Consider the following 10,000-nt stretch of genomic DNA (forward strand, 5'->3'; position numbering starts at 1 on the left):
TTACAATAAAAATCTGATCATTACAACCTCGACCATTTCTAAATCCCGCTTGTTCTTCTCTTAAAATTTTATTAATTACTGGCTCTATTCTGTTCAATAAGATTTTGGAAGACTTTTGCAACTACAGGTGTCAAAGTTATCCCCCTCCAATTGCCACACACACTTAAATCGCCCTTTTTCGGTATTTTTATAATCACTCCATTTTTCCACTCTTCTTGAATTCCACCATTATCCCAAGCCACATTAAAATGTTTCAAAAGCGCATTCATCAACTCGTCATTTTCCACCTTAAACATTTCAGGGAATATTCCATCCTCTCCTGGGGCCTTAAAATTCTTTAACTCCTTTATAGATTTTGCTACCTCTTTCAAAGTCATATCCCCTGTTTCTATCTGCAAATCTCTCTCGGCTGGCAAAATGTCCTCTTCAGCTGGGATTGGTCTATTCAGAACAGATTCAAAGTGCTCTTTCCACCTTCCTTTTATATCCAAATCTTTAGTCATCAAATTACCATTTCTATCTCGTACAGGTATTTCCTTCCATCTCTTTTCAGTCCCAGTTAACTCCTTTATGGCCTGATACGCTGCTCTTGTGCTCTGACCGTCATTTTTACTTAATTTAATTTCTGTCTCTGCCGCCTTTTCATCATATAGCCTCCTCTTATCACGTCTAACGAGTCTTTTTACTTCAAAATGTAAACTCCAGTACTTTGCTCTAAGTACTTCAACTGCCTGGCCATCAGCATGTTGTTCTTCACTTCTTAACTTAGTCTCTTTCCTTTTCTGAATTGCATTCCATGTTTCATCTGACATCCACTTTTTCCTTCTCGCTTTCCCTTTTTTCTTAATAGTAACCTTAGCACTCTCATGCAAAACTTTTTTTACCTCCCTCCACATTTGATTAGTATCATTGTCTTCAGATTCCATCAAAGTCTGCAGGACTAGAAACCTGTTCCTACATTCCCACCGAAACTTTTCCCTCGTGCTCTCATCACTTCCCAGCTTATCAAAATCATATTTATTACCTCCTGTACAATTACCATTAACGTTTCTTTTAAGTTTTACTTTAATCTTTGACACAACATGTTGATGATCACTACCTATATCTGCCCCCCTCCTTACGCAAACATATTGCAAATAACTTCTATGCCATCTGCTAATTGCAATGTGGTCAATCTGGTCACAATATTTACCACATGGTGAAATCCAAGTAGTCTTATGTATTTTTTTATGCTCAAAGATAGTTCCACCAATTATAAGATCATTTGCCAAACAAAAGCTTTCAAAGCCCACCCCATTTTCGTTTCTTATACCAACACCCTCCTTACCCATACAATCTTCAAAGCCATCCCTACTACTGCCAACAGTCGCATTAAAATCACCAATGCAAACTAACACATCATGTCTTGCCACTCTATTCAATACATCCAGCAGCTTCTCATAAAAGTCATCCTTCATTTCATCAGCAGCCTCATTTGTCGGAGCGTACCCTACAGCCATACTGATATTACCATGGTCAGATTTTAAATGAGCATAAAGCAAGCGCTCATTAATTGGTTCAAACTCACATACTGCCTTACAAGAATCTCTACTCAGCAGTAAGCCTACTCCTTGGTAATGATTTCCATCACTCCTACCAGAAACCAACATTGTAATACCATCTTCCAAATTCATTTTATCAACTCCAAGCAACCTCGTTTCTGAAAGTGCACAAATATCCATCTTGTATTCCTTGAACACTGAAATAAGTTCTTCCATTTTACCAGCCTGATTGAAAGTTCGAACAATCCAGTTTCCTATTCTCAAGGTTCTTTTTGGATGTATAAACTTATTTTCACACCGTGGGATTCTTAGCACCCCCTGCCCACTTAAGGGCTGCACTTAACTGAGGGCCATTGCATCGTCACCAGAGTTCATCAAGATTTCTTAGGCAAAAACATATTTTACCCTGGAGCCAATGCCAGTGGCTCGCAGGAACCAGACAGTGGACAGAGGAAACTAACTAAATGAAAGTAAAATGCAGAGGGTTTGGACAGACAAATTGCAATGGAAAGAAAGAGAGCAAAAAGAATGTAGATAAAAGTGTCCCTTTTAGTCGCCTCTTACGACAAGCAGGGAATACTGGGGAAGTATTCTATCCCCCCTTTCTCAGGGGGGATATATATATATATATATATATATATATATATATATATATATATATATATTTTATATAGATAGATATATATATATATAGATAGATATAGATATAGATACATATATATATATATATATATATATATATATATATATATATATATATATATATATATATATATATATATATATATATATATATATATTTATATATTTGTGGTAGGTGGAGGCGCTCACCATCCACTCACTTGATGTAGTGCTGCTCTCGGGTGTCTGCCCTTTCCTCGCTTCCATCCTTCTTTCCTTCCATCCTCTTCCGTCTTTCCTTCATTCATTCCTTGTCCTTATGCCTACGGGTGACTTTACGCTCCCTCTTTTGTCCTTCTTTCCTTCATTCTTTCCTTTTCCTTCTGTCTGTGGGTGACTCTACACTGAGTGACAAGCCAAATGGTCTCCTTTACACCAGGAAACCATTTACTACGCTGGGTGGAAACCATATAACCATATTTTGGCACCTGGTGGTTTAGTGGATAATTATTGCGCTCCAGTCGGATTGAGCCGGTGAAGGTTTGTATCCAAAGGATGGTTGGGGTTGATTGCACATGTAATGCCACTCAGGGATGAGTGAGGCTGGTCATTCACATCTTAAATGTCGAGACCTCTTGCCTAGCCCCGGGCTCCTACACTCCTCATGGGGCAATGTATAATTGGATGATGGATGGATGGATATATATATATATATATATATATATATATATATATATATATATATGTGTGTGTGTGTGTGTATACATATACGTATATATATTTTTTTATGCGAGGAAGAAGGAACCAAAGGCCATGAGCCCGCAGTAACATTTCCCTCCAAGAGAAAAACAAAATACAATAGAGAGCCAAATTCAAGATCCGATCATTTTGAGATGCCTAGACACACTGCGTTTGAAAGACTGGAGATCATAGGCAGCAGGAAATACAGACAGAGGGAGACAGTTCCAGAGCTGACCTGTTGCATAAATGAAAGACTCGGAGTAACGGTTAACTCTTGCATTAGAGAGTTGGACAGAAAAGGGATGAGAGTTTGCTGCCAGACGGGTGCTACGCGCCCGTCGTAGAGGTGGAGGAATGCAAGCAGACAGTTCAGAGGAGCAGTGACCATTAAAGTAACGATAGAAAAGAGATAAAGAAGCAACAGTGCGGCGAAGAGACAGAGGTTGAAGGGAGTCAATAAGAGGAGGAGAGTTAATGAGACGAAAAGCCTTTGACTCCACCCTATTGAGAAGAGCTGTATGTGGGGAGCCTCCCCACACATGAGAGTTGTACTCCACACAGGGGCGGATAAAACCCCTGTATAGAGTCAACAATTGTGCAGGGGCAAAGAAAGAGCAGAGTCGGCCTAGCTCACCCAATCTCTTGGAAGCAGATTTCACAAGAGATGTAATATGATCTTTCCAAGATAAATCCCGAGTAAATGAAACCCCAAGCATGTTCAAGGTTGAAGCAGGACTAAGCTGAATATTATTAAACATTAGTGGGTATACCTGTGGAAGATTTTGTCGGGTTGATAGGTGTATGAACTGAGTCTTAGATGCATTAAAAACAATCAAATTATTTTTACCCCAGTCAGAGATACGAGCCAAGTCAGACATTCGGTGTGCCATAGCCTCATCCCTTGTTTGTTGAAGTAACTGTTGAGATGGGCATTCCGGGAACCGAATGGAAAGGTGAAGGGTGGAGTCATCACCGTATGAGTGGATAGGGTTAGATGTACAGCTTAGAAGATCATTGATGAATAAAAGGAAGAGAGTTGGTGATAGGACAGAGCCCTGAGGAACACCACTGTTGATAGATCTAGGAGAAGAACGATGGCCGTCTACAACAGCGGCTATAGAACGACCAGAAAGGAAGCTAGCGATGAAGGCACAGATAGAAGGATAGAAACCGTAGGAGGGCAGTTTGGAAATTAAAGATTTATGTCAGACTCGATCGAAAGCCTTTGAGATGTCAAGTGCAATGGCAAAGCTTTCGCCTAAGTCCCAAAAGGAGGATGACCAGGAGTCTGAAAGGTAGGTGAGAAGATCGTTGGTGGAGCGTCCCTGACGGAACCCGTATTGACGATCGGAAAGAAGGTTGTGATAGGAAAGATGCCTTAAAATTTTTCTATTGAGAATTGACTCAAAAACTTTTGAAATACAGGACGTTAAAGCAATTGGACGATAGTTAGAAGGTTGGGAGTGGTCACCCTTCATTGGGACTGGCTGAATGAGAGCAAACTTCCAGCAAGAAGGGAAGGTACCACTTGACAGACGAAGGCGAAAAAGTTTGCCTAGGCAGGGTGTAAGCACAGAAGCACAGTTCTTAAGAACAACAGGAGGGACCCCATCAGGCCCATATGCCTTGTTAGTACTGAGGCCAGTGATGGCAGAAAACACATCAACTGAAGAAATTTTAACCCCTTGACCGCGGGGCGTCACTTTCGTGACGCTTGGGAGCAAGGGATCACACCGCGGGGTGTTGCTTTTGTGATTCTGTGTTATTTTGAATTCACCCGGGCTTCCAAGTGGGGGCTTGTATCATCTATCAGTACTGCCAATGTCCAACACTAGTCAGCACTCCTAATCTCATCTGTACTCCCATCCATTGTTGACAATTTAGCCATTTCTCCCTGTTCTTGACTCCCCTCCCTACCCCCCCTCCATTACCCTATCCTCTCACCTGCCCGGCCGTGCTACGCTAAGTAAATCTTCCCTGGAATTTTTCACTGATTTCATCCATTGAAATAAGCCCTATGCCCTATTCTTATACCAAATAATATATACAAGAAAGAAATAAGATAAGTGAGAGTGCCATACACCTGGAATTGGCTAATTATCACCTGACAACACCTCACGTGCACTCGTTTGCTAATTTTCACTGTTTTTTTCCCCTTGAAATATGCCGTATAATCTATTTTTGTAATAAATAAACATATAAGGAGGGAAGGGAGAAGCCTAAGTGATATTTACATTCACCTGGAACTAACTAATTTATAATGTATTATCTAGATTTCCTGCCAATCATTTCAGTGAAAAACATAGGTGTTTCAAGAGCTACGTTGGTAGTACTGAATATCCCCTAAGTAGCCCTCTACCCGGGCCTGCCCTCCCTTATCAGTTCTCTCTCATCTTCCGAAGAAGAGGTACGTCTGTTCCTCTTGCTGACTTTAGGGCCTTTTTCACCCCCATGCAAAGGGCTCTGTGACCTTTACCCCCTGCTAAACCTCGTGTGGAAAGAGGTAAAGGGCTGACAATTGATAAAAGAGTGACTATGATCTTTCTATTCAGCAAAATAGTGCAAGTGGAATTGTAAATAATGTGTAAACAGCAAGTGAAAGTAATGAATGTAAATATACGTGAACAATGGAAAATAGTTTTATAAGTTACTTCAAGTGGCAGTGCTTAACACAGTGTAAATAAAATAGAAATGTAAATAACGTAAACAAAATAGAGAACGTAAATAGAAATGTAAATGAGTAGTATTATAAGAATACGAGTATATACCCTAGGAGTAATGAAAGTGAAAGTTTCACTCTAGCATGTCTGAATACTATGAGTTATGAGAGTGAAGATGAAAGTGACATTCACTCTCAATGCTAGTATACAGGACGAGAAAGTGAATGCTACGTATTTTATTGAAAGAAATTGAATCCCTACAGTGACAATAAACTAATACTGCTGAAGGAAACTTATGGATAAAGACTGTAGATATATATAAAAGTTATAATAGTAATAGAAATATAATGTGTGAGGGGTTTTATGAATAATAAATGACAGAGTACCAAGAGCGAACTAGCGCAAGTGCGGCAGTCAGACGCGCTCATAATTTTCATTGCTTTCACAGTGTTTTTTTTTTTTTTGGAGTATGGATCCCAAACTACTTGAAAATCATAGAGTAGTGTTTATAGTGTTAATATCTGGCTGTGGTAATCATATTACGGGTTGTCGGGAAGTGTAAAGTGGAGACTTCGTTACCAAACTTCAGAGGTCTCCACAAGTCCTACGGTAACTGACGAAGGCTCAACAAACATTCCAGGAGAAAGCTAAAGGTATGTGCCATAAGCATATGTAATTTCAATATTCTAGGACTAATAACTGATTTTTGGCAAATATTTTTTGAGAGTCTGTCGGAGCCCGAATAACCCCGCGGCACACGCAAAACATCGGTAAACATGCCCGCGGTGTAGGGGTTAATGTTAGCCATGAGGAAGTCAGAGGGGGGAATTGATTGAGGAACAGCACCGGAGTCGTGTAAGGTGGAATTGGTGGAGAAAGCCTGTGTGAAGAGATCTGCTTATCAGTAGAAGAAATAGCTACAGAACCATCAGAGTAGAAAAGAGGAGGGAAGGATGATGAGGTAAAGTTGTTAGAAAGATTTTTGGCAAGGTGCAAGAAGGAGCGGGAAGAATTCGAGTTGGAGAGTTGAGAGCATTTAGTATGGGTGAAATTATTTTTAGTAGAGCGAAGAACAGACTTAGCACGATTCCGGGCAGAAACGTAAAGATGCTGTGATTCAGGGGTGGGTTGGCTCCGGTACCTTTTGTAGGCCCTCTCCTTGTTGCGGACAGCATTAAAACAAGCGTGATTAAACCAAGGCTTTCTTGCGTTAGTTAAAGGATATGAGAAAGGAATGTATGCTTCCATGCCCGAGAAAATAACCTCTGTAACACGCAAGGCACACTCAGATGGCTCCCGGCCATGGAAGCAATAATCATTCCAGGGAAAATCAAAGAAGTACTGCCTGAGGGCCTCCCAGTCCACGGCTTCAAAATGCCACAGACGATGTTTCCCTGGAGGGTCCACAGGCCATACCGGAGTGATAGGACAGGTTAAGGTAATAAGGTTGTGATCGGAGGAGCCCAATGGAGAGTAAAGATTAACAGAGTAAGCAGAAGGATTAGTTGTGAGGAAGAGGTCAAGTATGTTGGCGCTCTCTCCAAGGCGGTCAGGGATACGGGTAGGTGCTGTACAAGCTGCTCTAGGTCATTAAGGATAGAAAAGATGTAGGCTTGTTCACCAGGTGGATTCGTGAAAGGAGAGGAGAGCCAAAGGTGGTGGTGAACATTGAGAAAGGAGAAATGGATAGAATATGTTCCATCGTAGAAGTAAGATAGTCGAAGAATTTTTGATAGTCAGCAGAATTAGGGGATAAGTAAACAGCACAGATATATTTAGTCAGAGAATGATAGGAAAGCCGAAGCCAAAGCGTAGAGAATTCAGAAGAATCGAGTTCAGGAACACGTGAGGAAGGTAAGTCGCTGCGTATATATACACAACAGCCACCTTTGGCTTTGAAATGAGTATAGAGAAAGTAGGAGGATACTGAAAAGGGTTTGCTGTCAGTTGCCTCAGACAGCTGAGTCTCCGTTAGAAAAAGAAGGTGAGGTTTAGAGGAGGAGAGGTGGTGCCCAACAGAGCGAAAGTTAGAGGAAAGGCCGCAAATGTTGCAGAAATGAAGAAGAAGAGAGTCAGACAGTGGTTCCAGGCACCTCGAGTCATCACCGGGAGAGGGGCGGATGGTGGGGGCATTTATGGTCCCCCCCCCTGGGGACTCCGAGGCTTGGTGAAGAGACGCCATTTATGTTGAATTTTAAATAGGAAGTGTAGTGTGTACTGTGCATGTAGTTTGGTGTAGATAGTTAGAGAAATTTGTACTGGAGAGCATGCTGGCCTACTCTCTGTGTAACTGAGACACTGAAAAAGTTCAGCAAAGGGGGATGGTCAGGAACTAGTCCTGAGGGCTGATGAAACGGGAGCTCCAGCACTCCCTGTCATCAGCTTTCCATCCACCTCGGGAGTACTGCCCTGCTTGACTGGTGCTACAGTCTACTCCTCATATGTATATATATATATATATATATATATATATATATATATATATATATATTATCAGGGAGTAGGATTGTTGCTGGGTTGTAAGGCAAATAAGGCTTTATGTGAGTGGGATCCTATAGATGAGCGATTGTTATACGCACGGTTTAAATCAAATCATGGCAACATCAGTCTGTTTGTGTGTTATGCACCTACTAATGATGCACTCGATGAAAGGAAAGACACATTTTATGAAAAGTTGCAAGAAGGAGTAGGAAGGGTACCTAGACATGATGTTTTGATCTGCGTTGGAGACTTTAATGCAGTAATGGGCTGTTCAAATGAGGGATTTGAGGCATGTATGGGTAAGATGGGAGCTGGTAGTAGGATGAGTGAAAACGGAGTGAGGTTTGGAAGCTTCTGTCTAGCAAATGACTTAGTCATTGGGGGCACACTCTTTCAGCATTGCAATATACACAAGACAACTTGGATGTCACCGTGTGGAAAATATAAAAATCAGATTGATCACATCGCTATCAGTAGGAGGCATAGAAGTTCTCTGCTAGATGTTCATGTTAAACGGGGAGCGGATATTGGTAGTGACCATCAACTCAGCATTGCAAAAATAAGGTTTAAACTTAAAAATCAGAAGAAGGAAAAATCTGGTGTTGGTAGATACGATATTGTTAAGCTTAGAAGGGAAGGAGAAGAAAAGGAGGAATTCAGATTAGAATGCAGAAATAGGTTTTTGGTGATGGAAACGTAGGAAGAGGGGGAGAGAAGTGTAGATGAGATGTGGGAGGATGTGAACAAAGTTTTGCATGAGACTGCTGAATGTACGATTGGAAGGAGACATAGATTCAGGAGAAAGAAATGGATATCAGAGGAAACGTGGGATATGATAAATAAGAGAGGTGAGGCTAAATTGAGGAGTGAGATGCAATGCGTTGATGAACGAGAGATTGAATTAGCAAGAGCTGCGTACTGGAGTTTGAATTCAGAAGTAAGAAGGTTAGCTGGGAGAGATAAAAGAAGATGTGTGGATGAATAGGTTGCAGAGACTGAAATCTTAGTAAACAAAAATGATGGACAGAGTCAAAGAATAGCATATGAATCGATTAGAGAACTGAGTGGTAATGCAGGTAAACGCAAGGAAATACAAGTTAGAGACAGGGAAGGAAATTTATTGACCAAAGATGGAGATATTAAAAATAGATGGAAAGAGCATTTTGAGACAGTTCTTAATAGACCAATACCACCAGAAGAGGATATACCGTCTGCTCAGGAAGATTTAAATATAGAAACAGGAGGGTTGAGGCTTGCTGAAGTGGAGAAAGCAGTAAAACAGTTAACCCATTAACCGCGGGGCGTCACTTTCGTGATGCTTGGGAGCAAGGGATCATACCGCGGGCGTCGCTTTTGTGATTCTGTGTTATTTTGAATTCACCCGGGCTTCCAAGTGGGGGCTTGTATCATCTATCAGTACTGCCAATGTCCAACACTAGTCAGCACTCCTAATCTCATCTGTACTCTCATCCATTGTTGACAATTTAGCCATTTCTCCCCGTTCTTGACTCCTTTCCCTACCCCCCCTCCATTACACTATCCTCTCACCTGCCCGGCCGTGCTATGCTAAGTAAATCTTCCCTGGAATTTTTCACTGATTTCATCCATTGAAATAAGCCCTAAACCCTATTCTTATACCAAATAATATATACAAGAAAGAAATATGGTAAGTGAGAGTGCCATACACCTGGAATTGGCTAATTATCACCTGACAACACCTCACGTGCACTCGTTCGCTAATTTTCGCTGTTTTTTTCCCCTTGAAATATGCCGTATAATCTATTTTCGTAATAAATATACATATAAGGAGGGAAGGGAGAAGCCTAAGTGATATTTACATTCACCTGGAACTACCTAATTTATAATGTATTGTCTAGATTTCCTGCCAATCATTTCAGTGAAATACATAGCTGTTTCAAGAGCTACGTTGGTAGCACTGAATAACCCCTCAGTAGG

The sequence above is a fragment of the Coenobita brevimanus genome, chromosome 61, assembly GCF_032717465.1.
Source record: "Coenobita brevimanus isolate Jiangsu-jjx chromosome 61, ASM3271746v2, whole genome shotgun sequence".
Taxonomy (NCBI): Eukaryota; Metazoa; Arthropoda; class Malacostraca; order Decapoda; family Coenobitidae; genus Coenobita; species Coenobita brevimanus.